Source organism: Leopardus geoffroyi, chromosome E1 (genome assembly GCF_018350155.1).
Source record: "Leopardus geoffroyi isolate Oge1 chromosome E1, O.geoffroyi_Oge1_pat1.0, whole genome shotgun sequence".
Taxonomy (NCBI): Eukaryota; Metazoa; Chordata; class Mammalia; order Carnivora; family Felidae; genus Leopardus; species Leopardus geoffroyi.
This window is the reverse complement of record NC_059330.1, coordinates 44,337,371-44,354,144: the sequence shown is the minus strand read 5'-3', so window position 1 is coordinate 44,354,144 and position 16,774 is coordinate 44,337,371. Positions and strand designations below refer to the sequence as shown.

Genomic DNA, 16,774 nt, shown 5'->3' with positions numbered 1-16,774 from the left:
TCAAAAAGATTCAAAGGTCTCAAGGTGGGCCTGGCAGCTCAAAGCTGCTGAGGTCTATCGCAGACATAGACTCTGTTACTAGGCCTCTGTGGGCTAGCCTGGGCACCTGGCTGCCTTAGACCAGAGAACCTTCCAGATGGTCTGTAGGTAGAAAATGCAGGTGCTGGAAGTGTTTTTCCTGGGCTCTATATGCACCTGCAATGCACATGCTTTGTACAGATCCTAGGCCTCCTGTTTTTGTTTTTGTTTTTGTTTGTTTCGGTGATGGATTGGGCTTTCCCCCAAGCCCTCTGCTCTCCTGTGCCCTGACGCTGTTGACCAGCTGCCTGGCTGGAGTTCACAGTAGCAACAAAACAAAAACAGTAATGACTAAACAGTCATCACTATATCGCCCCACTGAATTTGCAGGTTCTATCCATTTTTTCACCGGGGGAAACTGAGGCTCAGGGTGGCTAGGTAACCTTCCCGTGGTCCCTCAGCCCTTAGGGGCGACGCTCAGCAGTACAGTGGCCCCTTCCTCCTCCTCCGCCTGGAGGACACTCCAGCCTGAGCATTGCTGCCTCAAGGGGCCTCCTCTCCCCAGGCTGTATACCTCCTGCCTGGCTCTCCAGCACTGGGCCTGATTTCAGGGGCTCAGTTCTGCCCCCCGACCCTTCTCTGTCCTTCAAGGACACCAGACTGGAGTGCTCTGGCAAAGTATGGGGTGGCTGCACAGGGCCCGTCACCTGCAAATGCCTCCCAGTGCCTGGAAGTCCACAGACACACTCCTCAGCTCCCCACCAACCCGTAGAGGACATATCTGAAGTCCTGAGACAGTGGGGCGGCTCCGCAGGGAATGCGAGCTGCAGACCTCAGCAGTTAGAGAGACAGCTGACTGGCGACGCGGAGCCTTCATCGCGTCTGCCCCTCATCTGCTGTTTAGCACCTGGCACACTGTGGGTACTTAATACTAATTAAATTCATAATGAACGTCAAAAAGGCCGGCATGGGGTAAATGTATGCATCTTTGCACAATAGTTCTACAGCGTGATGAATGAGCCATTAATGGTTAATAAGGGATAAATGTGAATGTGGGAAAATCTGATTGCAAAGGAGTTTCCTCTTTCCTCCCCTCCCCAGATTTTTAAATGAAAATGTAGGATAATTTCCCTTCGGTTGTCCTTGTAGTAGGATTTATGATGAAAAGAACAGGGACAAGAACTTTTACGTGCTTCTCCGTATAGACTTGGGCACAAATTTGGAGTGTTTCTCAGTCGGTGAGAGCCGGCACAGAACAGGCCGTGGGGAGTCTTCTCTTCCGGAATGGACAACCAGTGTCCCTTGCAGGAAAGTCCTCTTCTCCAGACCCAGAGCTGATGCCCTGGCATCCGTTTTGGGAGTGTGTCCTGTAAGACAAACTGGGTCAGCTGGGTCAGAGCATGGAGGCTGCCTACTCTTCTCAGTGCACACCAGCCAGCTCTGAGAGTTCAGGACACTCAGCCCTCCTTCCCGTAACAACCCCCTCTGGGCAGCGCCTGGGTGGCTTAGTCGGGGAAGCACCCAACTTTAGCTCAGGTCATGACCGTGTCGGGCTCTGTGCTGACAGCTCAGAGCCTGGAGCCTGCTTCGGATTCTCTGTCTCCCTCTTTCTCTGCCCCTCCTCTGCTCGCACTCTGTCTCTTGTCTGTCTCTCAAAAATAAATAAAAACATTAAAACGAAAAAAAGCAACCCCCTCTGGACGGAAGACCTTGGAGGAAGCACTGTGCCTGGCCTGGGGTCACTGGGCTTGGAGGGAAATCAGAGGGGGTTCATGATTGCTTAGGTAAGTGGGTGACAGTGAATTGCTTGGTGCCCCGAGGGACAAGGTGTGAAGAGCCCAGACAAGAAGCAGGTCACCAAATGCCCACACAGGAGTGGCACTCGGGAGGCCTCAGCCAATGATAGTGTCGTGTGGGAGTGTGGCTCCAGTATGGCCAGATCATTTCAACTTCTCGAGATAAATCAGAAATTGTACTTTGGAGGAAGATATCAGGGCACGTGGCTGGCTCAGTCAGTAGAGCATGTGACTCTTGATCTTGGGATTGTGAGTTCAAGACCCACGTTGGGGGTGGAGATTACCTAGAAATAAAATCTTAAAAAGAAAAAAATATCCCCTCTCTTAGCAACTTTAACAAAAAGAAGAAGAAGAAGAAGAAGGAGAAGAGGAAGAAGGGCACCTGGGTGGCTCAGTCAATTAAGCATCTGACTTCAGCTCAGGTCATGATCTTACAGTTCATGGGTTCAAGCCCCTCTTCAGGCTCTGTGCTGACAACTCAGAGCCTGGAGCCTGCTTCAGATTCTCTCTTTCTCTCTCTCTCTCTCTCTCTCTCTCTCTGCCCCTCTCCCACTCAAGCTCTATCTCTCAAAAATGAATAAATGTCAAAAAAGAAATTGTATTTCAATTGAATGTCACCATTGTCAAGTGTGAGTTACTAACTTAGAAGATTTAAAACTAATATACTCATGGGATGTTTGTCTGGTTTAAACTGTATCTGGAAGGATTCAAGATAGACAGCAGGAAGAACTTCCTGAGATGGGGATTTTGAGAGCTTGGGAGAAGCATATCATATGGTCCTGCTCCTGCCAGTTCGGAATTGGGGTGACAACCAGGAGTCGCTTATGGAAAGTCATTTCCAAAGGAGTGACAGCAGATCCCACTGCAGAGTGCTGGGGCTGGGAACTGCCTTCATCTCTGTGGCAGAGGCCAGCCCTTTGTCTACTTTGGGATATTCTGGTGCCATCTTATTGGAAGGGAGGAGCAGGGACTGAAGATTCCCCTTAAGGAGGTCCAAAGCACCTGAGCCCATGACCCTCAGCAAATGGTTTTTGCTGACGGATACTCCGAGTCCTGTCTCTGGTCAATATCATGACTGACCCTGGACGACTCAGCCTCCCGATCCGAAGGCCTTATGTTTTGCTCTTTGAGGGTTCCATTGATCTGATACTTGTTGGTTGCTGTCTTTTAACTAAGGGACGTTTTATCAAAACTCCCAGCCAAGGTGTCTAAAAGTCTAAAAACGTTCAGCACGTCCAGTTGAAGGCCTACTATGTGCCAGGCACTAGGCTACTTGGAACCGCTCAGTCCTGGCCCATGAGAAACTGAGTCTGGCTAGGGAAGAAACACACACACACACACACACACACACACACACACACACAGGGGTTTTATAAGTTAGTTTTATAGGTATGGTAGAGGTGTTATTATGTTGAGGCGTCTTGACATACTGTTCTCTTACAAGAGAGGACGCCTGGAGCAGGTGTTACCTGAAGGCTTCTCTCCAGCATTGGTTGTCCTCTATCATGACTCAGGGATTTTCACTGAGCATGGGATGGGAATGTGGCTCAGAGATGAGAATGGTGTTGGGACTGGGTCCCCACCAGGATGTCAGACCAGGCTAGGACTGGTCCCCAGAGCCATCAGGAGAGAGTTGCCCCTCCATGGCCGATTTAGCCCAGAAGTTCCATAGTGTTTACTCTTGAGACAGCTCCAGGGGACAGGCAGCTGGATGTGGTCTGACTGTCGCAGCTTTGCTTATGGGCACTGAGGAATGCTGGGGGCTGGCCTACCTCCAGGGCTCTGTGTGGTTCTGTTTTCCTCTCATAAAAGGGAATCTGAGTTTTTCTCATTAAAATCTTCTCTCACCTCTGCAGCACCTAAGGAAACCGCAGCTGTTCATTGACTCAGCCACTGTCACCACCGCGTGGAACCTTGACCTACCCACTTTAGTCTTTAGGAATAGTCCCCTTCTTGAATGATACAAACCGGTGAGGAAGTGGAACTCCACTCTCACTTCTGGGAAACAACTTGTCCTACAGTTCTTCTCACATGGCAGTGAGCTTTTACGCACACACTCGAGCCGAATGCCTGGGTTCGAATCCCAGCCCTGCTATGTCCTAGCTGTACGTATGAGCTTGGGCAGGTTGCTCGACCTCTCTGTGCCGGAGTTTCCTTATTTATAAAATTGGGGTAAAAATAACAATACCCACCTCATAGGGCTGTGAAAAGAATTAAGTGAATTTGGGTTTATAATGTGCTTAGAAAAGAGACTTGCACATAGCAAGTGGTAGCTGAGTGTTTGGATTTAAAAGACCCTTCAGTACATTCTCTGGAATTCACAAGTCCCCTTTTTTGCATTTCACAACTAAGCCCTGTCTGCCTTGAAATCCAGTGTGAGACAGGCCTATGCAAATCTGCAGGAAGAGGAGAGAGAACACCCCCCGCCCCGCCCCAGTCCTTGACAGTGACCTCAGGACATAGCCGTGGCCCCATCAAGTGTGCAAAGTCTGGAATCTCCAAAGCCCATTCAGATGCCGGTGCAGGGCCACATGAGCTTCAGTCACCTATGACTCTGAAGGCTCCTTTGCTCAGTCCATCCTCACTAGCAAGGGTCACGGGGAGTGGAGGAGGGCGTATCGACTCCCAAATACGGGAGAGTGGTGGGCTGGCTTCCCAGCCTCCTCCCCTCTGTTCTTCTCTTGCCTATTCATCCATTCCTTCCTCTTTGAAGGCAAAAAACACCAAAAAGCAAAAACAAAAACAAAACAAAACACAGTGCCCAAGGCAGAGGAGAAGGGCCCCAGAGCTCCATGACCTCACAGACCTGGCTTTTCTGCCAGGGTGACTGTGATGTCATGCCCTCCCTCCCTCCCTGGCCACACAGCCCCTGGGGCCCGCAGGACAGATGCATCAGTTCCATCCCGCCCATACACCTTTGTGCACCCATAGCCCCCTTGCAGCCCCCGCTCAGCCCATCTCTGCCCGTAGGGGCTGCTCCTGCCGGTTTAGAATCCAAGTAACAACCAGGAGTCGCTTATGGAAAATCATCCCAATGGAGTGACAGCACGTCCCACTGCTGGGCCCGGGAACTGCCTTCATCTCTGTGGCAGAGGTCCGCTCTTTGTCCACCGGCTCCTGGGCAGAGAAGCAGCTGTGAGAGCCCTCCCTGTTTCCTTAGGTAATGTTGCTGCCCTTCCCTGGGCAACACTTGGGGACCGGCACTTCATAACACAGCCAGTGTCCCCCCCTGCATCTTCCTAGCTGCCTGGATTTTGGAATTGAATCAGATCGAGACTGGCCTGCAGAGGAGGCCGATCTCCAGACCTCAGTGCAAGAGGGGGTCAGATTTTCCTAAGAAAACTTGCCGCGTTGTATGTGGGTGAATTTAATTTTGACTCCTGCACACCCCATTAGTGCCTTTCATCCCATGATGCCTTGCTTTTTCTTTTCCTTCTCTCTCCTTGTCCCTTGTGTTGGACATGTGATAGGAGTGCAGACATACATGTTTGTAGATTTGTTTATTCATGCAGTGACCATTTCAGTGCCTGCCGTGGGCCAGGCAGAACGAGAAGCTCTGAGAGGGCCGCACCTCCCTCTGCCTGTGGCCCTCGGTCCCTGCCCCCCCCCCCCCCCGTTCAGAGATAGCATTTACTCAGGTCTGTCCCCATACGATGCTAGTGGCAGGAGGCAGTTTGGCAGGATGTATAGAGAGGCTTAAAAATACTGCTATCCAGGGCTGCCTGGCTGGCTATCCTAGCTGGCTCCTCTTCCAGCCAGATTGTTCTTAAAGCATCCTCAACACCGTTGGCACCTCCACATTCTCCCAACGTGCCCACCCTCCTAGCTGAATCCAGGCTGGACTTGGCCCTCTGTCTTTCTATTATAACCTCTGTATCAGTCAGCAAGGCCAGGATGATGCTGCAGTGACAAACAAGTCCCAAATTCCAGTAGCTTCACACATCAGGTGCCACTGCTTCCCTCATCTTCCACCCTGATTCCAGGGTCATCTTTTAGGTAATTGAAAATTTTCTGCAGCCTCCTGCCTTGGGGCTTTTGCATCTCGTCTCCCCTCTGTGTGGAATGTTCTTCCCTGACACTCTCTTCACCTTGCTAAGTTACCCGTATCCCTCAGGCCTCTGCATTTGCATCGCTTCCTCAGGGAAGTTTTCTCCCAGCCCCCAGGCCACCCAGGTGCCCTTTCTATGCTCCTGTGATCTTCTGGCCTTTCTTGTGACACTTGTCTCACTTGATTGTCCACTGTCTCCCTCAATGGTGCCTTCACAAGGGCAAGGACGTGTCCGTGTCACTCAGGGCTGTGGCCCCAGCACCTGCACCCTGGTTGCCAACCTAACTACACATGAGATTCATCTGAGGAGCTTTTAAAACATGATGCCCAGGCCCTACCCCAGGCCAGTTGAATCCTAATCACTAGGGTGGGTCCAGACATTAGCAGGTATATTTTTATTTTTATTTTTATTTTATTTTATTTTTTTTAATTTTTTTTTCAATGTTTATTTTTTTTTGGGACAGAGAGAGACAGAGCATGAATGGGGGAGGGGCAGAGAGAGAGGGAGACACAGAATCGGAAACAGGCTCCAGGCTCTGAGCCATCAGCCCAGAGCCTGACGCGGGGCTCGAACTCACGGACCGCGAGATCGTGACCTGGCTGAAGTCGGATGCTTAACCGACTGTGCCACCCAGGCGCCCCCCCTCCATTACTTTTTAAATCACTGCTTAGGCCTTTCTTCTTTCCTTATTACTCTCTCCTACCTGCCATCCGGTCCCCTTACTTCTAAGTACAGAGGGTTAGGATGACTTATTCTTCATTACCCACAGTTTGCATGTGTTTATTAAAAAGTTTTTATGTTTATTTATTTTATTTTCAGAGAGAGAGAACATGAGTGGGGGAGAGGGAGAGGGAGAGAATCCTAAGCAGGTTCCATACTGTCAGCATGGAGCCTGATGTGGGGCTAGATCCCATGACCGTGAGATCGTGACCCGAGCCGAAATCAAGAGTCGGACGCCCAACTGACTGAGCCACCCAGGCACCCTGCACGTGTTTATTTAAATGTCAGGAATACCTGGCCATTGTCGGCTGCTACAGATCTCTGAAGCACACACTCCCAGGGGAACTGGTAATGGGTGCCCAGCCCCTGCTGGCAAGCTGTCCACCCTCTGGCAAGCTAAGTTCCTTTCTGGAAAAAGTGTGGCGTACTCTGCATAGAGAAATCCCTGTGCCTGACCACCAAGGCAGCCCTGAGGCAGGGCAGGCAGAGGGGCGCCTAAGCCCCATGAGGCTTTGGCTCTGTCCCTGGAGAGTATTTTATGTCATTGTTGAAAACTACGTAGGAGAGCTGAGATGGTCTCAGGTATCAGAAGACAGACACAATTTTGCTTCATCTCAGCACAGCCTTTAAAGGTGGGGTTATAGTCTCACATTACAAATGAGGAAACTGAGGCTCAGAATGGTTAAGTCACTTGCCCGAGATCACACAGCCAGTAAATTGCAGAATCGGAATTTGAACCCAGGTCTTTCATCTTCAAAGCCTGTGTTCTTTCCATTTCCCTCTGGTCAATTTTTTTAATTTCCAAGATCAGACTCTTCCTCTTTTCGGGACACCTGCCTCCTGTCCCTAGAAAAAGGTAAATACTGTTAGAAGCTTTTCTGGCATGAGCCCACTCCAAATTCGCTTAATTTTGCTTTGTCATGCCTGCCCGGTTCCCCCACTGGGAGACCGGGAAGTAGGTCATGGCTACAGGGAGCACATGCTCTGGCTGCTGTGAGGGTGGCCTCTGGTTTCGGGGCTGGGCAAGGGCCAGACCCCAATGCAGCACCACCCTCTGTGGGCCCTGCTCAGGTTTCTCATCCCTGGCCCTGAGAAGTCTTCATGAACCTTCACATCGTTGAGTTTTACATGGAGTGTTGCACATTAGCAGGGAAATTGATGGTTCAGGGAAAAATTAACCTTCATTCTCTTGCAGATCTGTGGATGGTTGAGCCCGGCCGATTGTGGAAGGGGTTTGCTCACCCATCACAAGCCACTTTGCAGAACGGTGGTATGAGCTGCTAGGCACCTTGTCACTTCACTTTCCCCTCCTTTATATCACAGAATGATCTTCAGAAATAACCATGAAATGAAATGATAGTAATAATGGCCAGAAAAGAAACAGAAGTCAGAAAATGTTTCTCTGACGGAACCCCATGCATATAATTATGCCACAATTACAAAAAAGAAAAGTAAATATTATGGTACAAAATAGGACAAAAAGCACAAGTACTTATTAAACTGTTATTATATCTACGGAAGTTTGATTGCTGGTTGCAGCCTGATATAATGATAATTTATGTAAATCACTGTTCAGTTACTAATAAGTGAATTTTCATGAAAGTGAGACATCTACAGAAGTTGCCTGTAATTTAGCAACCACTAAATCATACCATGGAGGTACTGCTTTACTGCTTAATTTTTTTAGTTTTAAACACGATAACTCAACAATTAAAAAAGAAGACGTTTCCATTTGAAATATATTATTCAGACTCAGTAAAATATATCACGTGTGAGTAAAAGTTGTACTTACCAAGCACAAATATTACACTTGGCAGTTCACACTCAGTGTCACTCTTTTAAATTTTAAACACAAATAAAAATCTCCATGTGGCCCCACGAAAGGACAGCATTAAAGTAAGTCAGCTCCTAGGTGGCCAAACTACCTTGGTTTACGCTTACAACCTACTTCCTAAATGCAGGAACGTGCTGTCTCACTGAGACTGAAGCCACAATGGTGCCCGAAGCAAGCTCACAATTCTGAACTGTTAAGAACTTTCTCTTGCAACAACTGTGTGGAGCCAACTCCACATATGTTGGGGCCAATTATGTACCTGGGAGTTCTCCAAGTGACTTCTATGGAGAAAACCAGGTTTCCTAAAGGGTACGTTTTTTAAAGTGCTAATGTAAACCTTACATACGTGTTATTAACACTCACCGGCAATGACACTGATTGTTTATAACTTAGAGACCAAGAACACATTTTTGAGGAGGAGTATTTTAGCACAAAGACCGTTTAGGATTGTAGGCACATGACGCTCATAAAACCAGGCTGGCTGTTAGTCGGTTTTATTATTGATTTTGGATTCTCTACAGACAGTCCACCCCTTTATTACCTTGCCGTGTGGCAGCCACTTTCTCCACCTCACCCTTGGTCCCCACATTGTACTCCAGCCCCTTGTCCTGGTGGAGCCAAAGGGAGATTATAGAACTTTGCGGACAGTCCTCCTAGGACTGAGGAAACTGAGGCAAAGCCTTGTTTGTCTGGGGAAGATAAGGCCACTTGCCAGATCCCAGGTCCCTTGACCTTCTTCCTGGACAGGAAGAAGCCACTCCGGCTTGAGGGTTCCCTCTCCCAGTGCTCTCAAGTGTATCTGCACCTTAAAATGTCTTCTCGTGGAACTTTTGCTCTGTTATATTTACTGCCTTAAAAAACAAACAAACAAACAAACAAAAAACGAATAAATAAACCAGAACAGGTTAGGTTTGAGAAGATTGAAGTGAGCAATGGGTTTGAACTACATTCCTGCAGGTTTTTCTTAGGAGGAATGATCTCTCCAGCCATTCACAATCAATTGACTGAATTCAGAAAAAGGCTTCCATTTGTTGTTTACACTTTGCATTATTGGTTTGTTTCCTTAAAATACAATCATTAGTGGTCATTAGAATATTTAAAAGGAGTGTGTTGGATCTAAATGATGCATGAATTTATTCTTCTTTTCCGAGAGTAGTTTATACTGTGGGCTTTAAATTAATTTAAAAGAACACTTTTCTTGGACAGTTGCCCAAACGATACCATCAGCCATACGGTTGAGAGTGTGCCCCCTGCTGGTGCTTCGGTCACTAGACTTTTGCTGGCTGACCGCCATTGGCTAGAGACTGGTCAGCCTATGAGCAGGCAGGGACTTGAGCATGTGACCACGCTGTTGTAAAGTCATCAGTTCTCTGGAGAATGGAAACCTGCTTTCTGGCACCATGTGCCTCCATCTGCTCTAGGAGGCTGATTTCTTGTCTTCCTTTGCTGTCGACTAGCTGGGTGTCTTTGGGCAACTTGCGTAGCTTCTCTGTTGCCTCATCTGCAGAGTCGAATAACCTTCTTACCAGACAGAAGGTGGACTCTGAGCGGAACGCCTTTTTGAGTTTCTCTCCTCCTAGAAGGACCTCTGATCCTTCAAGCTGTTTAACAACCACGGGTTAATAATTGGGAAAAGCAAAGGGAACACTTCTGTTCAGATAAGCATGCACATTTTTGTCCTCTGGCTGGACAGTGACTGCGGAAGGAACTGCCTGCAGTTACAGCCTTCTAGGGCAGACGTCTCTGGAGAGGGCTGCTGTATCCAGGAGCCTGTCACTGGCATTTGAAAATTGACTGTGGTCGGTCTGCTGACTCTGACAGCTAATGGTGTACTGAGAATTACCCCTCCAAGGAGGCCTTTCCATTGCCTCAGGAGACGCCAGGCATCCCCTCCTGGGTGCTGTGATGCTGCCTCCTCCCTCAGTCCCCACTCCATCTGTTCCCCTCTTCTTCCCTCCCCAAGCCCTCCTTCCCCTCGCAAGGCTTTATGCTGCTGCAACCTTTTCTAATGAGGAAGCTCTGGCCAGGACCTCTTCAAGCTTAATTATGTAACCTGCCACTGCTCCTGGTTCAAGGATCACCCTTGAAAGGCGGTCAGAGGTGGGCACACGGCCAGGGCCAGTTTACTTACCCCCCGGAACTCAGGCAGTGCAGGAATTTGCACTCTGCAAGAATTAGCAGCTCCACTACCAGCCCCGGAACCAAACCTGCAGGAAGAACGCTCTTCATTCCTTGTTAATTTCCAGCAAACAGGACCGTCACAGAGAGAGCTTGTTGGCTGCTCTGGCTGCACAGGGAACTGTTCTCCTGGACGTTGGCTCGGGGCCTTTAGCTGGCGCCTGGCCTTTAAGTCTCTCTGATCTGGGCTTCTCCAAAACGTCTTGCCTCTCAACCATCACCCTCTTGACCAGAGGTGCCCCTTTGCCTGGAGATGATCCCTTTGCCTGATAATGACCCTGTCACCACCTTCTCCAGCCAAGAAGAAGGGGTTTGTTGCTCTGGGCCTGCTCTCCTTTCAAGTCTTAGCCCAAGTTCGCCATACTTAGCTCACAGATCAGACTCTTGGGGGACAAGCCAATCTGCCTTCTCTCTTCTGGTCTGAGACTGTGGTTATCTTTTTGTCTTCCCTCCCAAACCGCATCTGAGAGAGCAGGGAGCACACCGTCCATCCCTTTGTCCAGCCTGGAGCCTCTGCACGTGGTAGGCAGCATTCCGAGAATGGAGTTGCCCATGGGGGTCGCTTTGCTCTGAAACTATCCCTGTGTCGTTCAGTATTTGTATATGTTTCTCCTTGGCCAGACTGAATACACCAAAGGGCAGGAACCACATCTGCTCCTTTTTCTGGGTCTCTGGTGGGGGCTGGTACGTGCCTTCCCCATAATCTGCTCGCTGACCTAGTCCCTGCAGTCCCCCCAGCTGCTCAGCCAAGGCCAGGCCACCGGGGTTGCTCTGTCCTGTTTATATCATCCTCTCCCTGCCTGGCCTGTTCTGCTGCCCATAAGGTATCCTGGGGCCGCCTTCAGTAATGGAGGGCATGTGTGCACAGGCATGGGCATGGTACCCCACCACACACACATACACACAGCCTCTAAGCACAGCATCAGTAATGCATGTGTGCACAGAAAGCTGCTATGAACTTCAGTACACAGCTGACCTGCCTCAATCAGCCCCCAAGCCTCCCTCCACGGTGTGGTGATTGGTGAGACTCTCACTTAGGAGCCCATTTCTCTCTGCCTGTTAATAATAGATGCTTCCTACAACCTCAGTGTGGCTGCTTTGATTTAAAAGTGATCTTAACCGAAGAGACTTAACGGGTGGGTCTGAACTTGCGCCTTTTAAGCACAAAGCATTACTCTTAATTAACAGGATTCTATCCTTTGATTAGGAAAAGGCCCTCCCCCCCATCACATCATTAGCTACCCACATCTGGACAGCTCCCAAAGCAGACTCCTGTTTTGAACTAAGCCCAGGTGTGTTCGCGGAACACCCAGAATGCTGTGAGAGCCACGAGTGCCATTTTAGCACACAGAATATGCAAGCCTGGGGCTGTGTGGCAATCAGTGTGAGAAGCCCGGAGGGGTGACTCCCACCCCATTTCCTCCCACCTGGGAGAAGAGGTCTGTTCCATACACCTCACCATTCACAGTGGGAAAAGATCCCTCCTCCTGCAAGGGCCCACTCCTAGTCTGCAGATACATACGGGGTATGAGAGCACATTGGTTAGCTGTCATCAGTGCAGTTCCTGGGTCAGACTCCCCACCTGATTTATTTCCTTCCTCCACCACAGACCAAGGGGCAATGTACTACTTTGTTTGTGGCCCCTCCAATGGACGGTGCAGAGGCTGGGGCCATAGAAGGGCCAGAGCTGTGGGGAGGAGCTCTCTTGCACCTCTGGCCTGCTCCCCAACCCTGCTGGCATATGGGAGAGAAAGGAGGAGGGGGCCCGGCAGGGCAGGTGGAGAGCCACCATTCTGGGGCTGTCCTGGTGCTCAGTGGGACAGAGCAAGCCCTGTGGGCTTTTTGCATCATTAAGCTTGAGTGGAGGAAGACCATGCCGTCGAATAGAAACTGATTTGGAGGCAAGCAGACTTGTTCACACCCAGGCTTTGCCACTGTAGCAGGGGGAGCCTCAGACAAGCGCCTTAACCTCTTGCAGATTCAGAGCCGTCAACAATGGCGCTGTTAATACCTACCTCACTGGAGGGTGGGGGAGACCGAGTGTGGCACGTACTTCAGGGTCTCCCATGATGCCAGCACATGGCAGATGTGCTGTCCCAGTCCATTTCTTTCCTTCCTTTCCCCCAAATCCAGTTGTCGTTAAAGTACCAGTCCATATGAGTGAGCAGACTTACTTGTCTGTTTGCTTCGGTAACTGACTGCTACCAACGTAGTGCCTTAAACCAACACAGACGTTTATCTGACGGTTCTGGAGGTCAGAAGCCTGACGCAGCTCTCACTGGGCTAAAATCAAGGTGTCGACGGCACTGCACACCTTTCTGGAGAATCTAGGGGAGGTTTGCTTTCTTGCCTTTCCCAGCTCCTGGAGCTGTTTACATTTCTTGGCTCATGGCCCCATCCATCTTCAAAGCTGGTGACGACCAGCTGAGTCTTTCTCATGTCACATCGCTCTGACGCCGACTCTCCTCCCTCCATCTCCCACGTAGAAGGACCCTTGCGATTACACTGGGCCCACCCGGATAATCTAGGATCAGTGCTCTATTTTAAGCTCAGCTGGGCGACAATCTTAATCCATCTACCTTCTTACTTCCCTTTTGCCACGTAAAGTTAACAGATTCGTAGGTTCCGGGGATTAGGACATTGAACATCTTTGAGGGGCCATTCTTGCCTACCACATTAACTAAAGGCAAATGCATAGTTTTACTTAAGAGAAAAAGATTTAAGAATTAATCTTTTCAAACCAGATCTGGAAGATGTGGGATAAATATCTTTTTTTTTTTTTTTTTTTAGTTTTTTTAATGTTTATTTATTTTTGAGAGAGAGAGAGAGAGAGAGCAGAGGAGGGGCAGAGAGAGAGAAGGAGACACAGAATCCGAAGCAGGCTCCAGGCTCTGAGCTGTCAGCACAGAGCTGATGCAGGGCTCGAACCCATGAACCTCGAGATCATGACCTGAGCCGAAGTTGGTCAGAGTTGGGGAGTTGGTGGCTTAACTGACTGAGCCACCCAGATGCCCCTAGGGATAAGTATCTAAATTAGGATACAAATAATCCAAATTATACTTGATAATATCTTTGGTCACATTGTACTTTTTTTTTTAACGAGGTTTTTCTAAGTAAAATCAGTTCCGTTTGTATCCTGTTACAGCATCTTAACTAATTTTATATTTTTTTCACCTAAAACAAGCCTTTAATCACTGGCTTCAGGTGTTTAGACACTCTTGATCCCTTGGATATTACTTACAAGTGCACATTTCATGGCTCCCTGGAAAATGCTGTCCACACAATAAGCCACAAGAATGAAAAGGAAATCACAGAGCTGTTTAATCGTAAACAGTCTTCTACATGGTTTCTAATTACTCTGCTCTTTCTCTTGAACTGAGAACTGTGGGTGACAGGGTGACAAGTTCTTAGATAATCATATGATGTGGCTTCATCCTGAGCCCCCAGGCACCCAGTGACAGAGCATCTACTCCCAAAATGTCCCCAGGGCCACATGTGAGAAGAGCTGTGGACTTCATGCATGGCCTGCATTGGTGACAGCTTCTCTTGACATGACATGTTCCCTCTGAGCATATTTCGGATTCTGATGTCCTTATCTCTCTTCAGTAAAAAGAAGCAAATTCAGTGATCTGTACGCAGTGAGCTTACTTTGTCGTATTTTCGTTCGTTGTTGGTGTAGCCTGAAGGAATCAGATCATTTCTCTCCTCCCTGACGGGAAACACAGATTGATGTCCTAGAATTGTGATGGGGATTCAAAGAGAACAGTCCCCCTGACTTAGGCTTGAAATGTCCCCCTGACTTAGGTTTGTATCCTGGCTTCAGTGCTGACTAGCTGTGTGACCTTGGGCAAGTCACTTCACCTCTCTGTGCCATAGAGGGGCTCTTTCTTTCTTTCCTTCTTCCTTCCTTTCTTTCTTTTTTAAATTTTTGTTTAATATTTATTTATTTTTTAGGGAGACAGAGACAGGGTGCAAGCTGGGGAGGGGCAGAGAGAGGGAGACACAGAATCCTTGGCTCCAGGCTCCAAGCTATCAGCACAGAGCCCGACGCGGGGCTCGAACTCACGAACTGTGAGATCATGACCTGAGCTGAAGTCGGCCGCTTAACCGACTGAGCCACCCAGGCATCCCGAGGGCCTCTTTTTTAAGGTCCATTCCAAGCTTGAGAACCCAGAATTATATGAATCTGTCCTAGCCAACCAGGGGCTCCCAGACAAATGCCTGGAGAACAAGGTCTGCTTTGGGGGGAGGGGGAGAAGGAACAAAAATAGGAGAGACCTTGATGACAAAGATGACAAACTTAAGGTCATTCCTGGTTAAGCCCGACACCCAGCCGACATAGCAGTTATATCCCATTCATTTTGGTCACTTGAGGTTTACAAAGGGGTGGGGGAGATTTTGAGTTCCTTCCCCGATCACGATCACAGGGGAACATTCTCTCCTGGGGGCTGTCAGAGGTACGGCTGTTAGAGGGCTGGGTGGCCCGTACGAGGGAACAGGCTGGCTGTCAGATTTGCAAGACAGCATGAGCTGTGAGCTTGGGAAGTGCTAGCAGTTCATGTTGCCCCATCTCCCCCCTCCATCCCACCAACACCCATCTCCCTGCCCCCCACCCTCATTGGTTCACCAGTTTAGTGAGGACTTCTCTGGGCCGGGTGTGGGCCAAGCGCTGAAGCCTCGGTGATGAAGAAGGTGGCACGGCCCTCCCACCCTCAGGGCATTAACCCTCCTGGACCAGTGCCAAGCAACCAGAGAATCACAACACCGTGCAACAGGCGTTTACTGGGGCACACTTGAGGGCGTCTGGCGGAGCCAGGAAGGGCTTCTAGAGCTTGAGTGGGAGTTAGCCAGACGCAGGGGAGGGCAAGTAGAAGAGGGCTTTCCTGGCTGGGAGACGAGCACGCACAAAGGCCCAGACATGAGAGAGAGTGGCGTGGTGAGGGCGGCACATGCCGTTTGACAAAGTGTGCCGTGTGGCCTTCAGTGAGCATTCTTTCCTACATCGGTCTGTGAAGGTACATGGAGCACCCAGCCCGTATACCGAGCACCGCACTAAGAACTGAGCTGTTTACCGTGGTTTAAAAAGACAAGTGCAGGAGTCTCCACCCTCAGAGAACCTCTAATGGGGAGTCTAACGGGGTACAATTAAAGTATGAGGGGACAAGTATGACGGTGAACGCTGGACCGAATGCGGAGTGGAGGGAGGGCAGGGAGGTCATAGGATCCCTACCTGTGTCTCAGGAACGTGGAGGTTTCCAGCTTAATCCCACAGATGTGGGGTCAGGGACGTGTGGTGAAGGCTTCAGAAGTGAGGGCGTCGTGGTGTTTCCCCTTCCCCAAGACACCGGACGTGTGTGTGTGTGTGTGTGCACGTGCGTGCACACGTGCGTGCACGAGCCCCTCCCCAGTGATCCCTGCCTCTGTCGGCATCTGCACACCCTGAGCTTTGGGAGGACAAGATGGTGAATACAGCCCTGGGCCTGCTGGCTCGGAGGGCCCGTCAGAGGCCCACCCTCCATCTCTGCGGCAAAACAGCCTTCCGGGTGAGCAGCCTGTTTCTTCCCATCCGTTTTCCCTCCTTTCCCTGTGCGTAGCCAGTTTTGTGTTTTAATGGATGTGACCTTGCGCCTCCCCCGCAAAGGTGTCTTCACCTGCCACTCCCTGCTGGCCCACCCACTGGGGGCGGTGCCCTGTGGCCCAGCGTTTTTTCTTGGGCCCCGCCCCCCCTTCTGCATTGTGGGGAGCCACAACCCCCGCTCCGACCAAGGCCAGGACCTCTGCTCTTCCCACAGAAGAAGTGAAAGCTTCTGAGATGGTACAAACATTGCAAAGCCACCTCTGTGGTTTGTTTTATCACAGAAAAACTTGCCCCGGGGGTTGGATCTGAGCCAAAGCCAGACTGCCCAGAAGAGAAGAGGTTTGTGCGCAAGCGTCTTGATCTCAGACGGTCCTCGGAGTGAACCACTTTCGAGCCGTTCAGGCCCAGGGCTCCAACTCCCCGCCCACAGCAGAAGGGCATCTGTATTTTTCGATTTAGGAAAAGAAAATAAGCTTAATTTCGAGCCTCTTTTGCAATGTTTTAAAAACATCTTTATTAAGATAATAACTCACAGACCATAAAATTTGCCTATTGAAAGTTACAATTCAGTGGTGTACGGTATTCCTTTAAGATGTTGATG

At 49.7% G+C, this 16,774-nt stretch overlaps 1 protein-coding gene and 2 long non-coding RNA genes across 19 annotated transcripts in view; 1 reads left to right on the top strand and 2 right to left on the bottom strand.

Annotated features, from left to right (window-relative positions):
- Window positions 1-16,774, top strand: part of MAPT (microtubule associated protein tau) — a 100,477-nt gene that overhangs the window by 21,414 nt on the left and 62,289 nt on the right. The gene's annotated exons all lie outside the window — the stretch shown is intronic.
- Window positions 987-6,232, bottom strand: LOC123603881. Its single transcript, XR_006715087.1, has 2 exons — window positions 4,361-6,232; window positions 987-1,385 (listed from the first exon to the last, which is right to left on the bottom strand). It is a non-coding gene; the product is annotated as an uncharacterized LOC123603881 (long non-coding RNA).
- LOC123603880 lies at window positions 7,192-9,455 on the bottom strand. Its single transcript, XR_006715086.1, has 2 exons — window positions 7,826-9,455; window positions 7,192-7,429 (listed from the first exon to the last, which is right to left on the bottom strand). It is a non-coding gene; the product is annotated as an uncharacterized LOC123603880 (long non-coding RNA).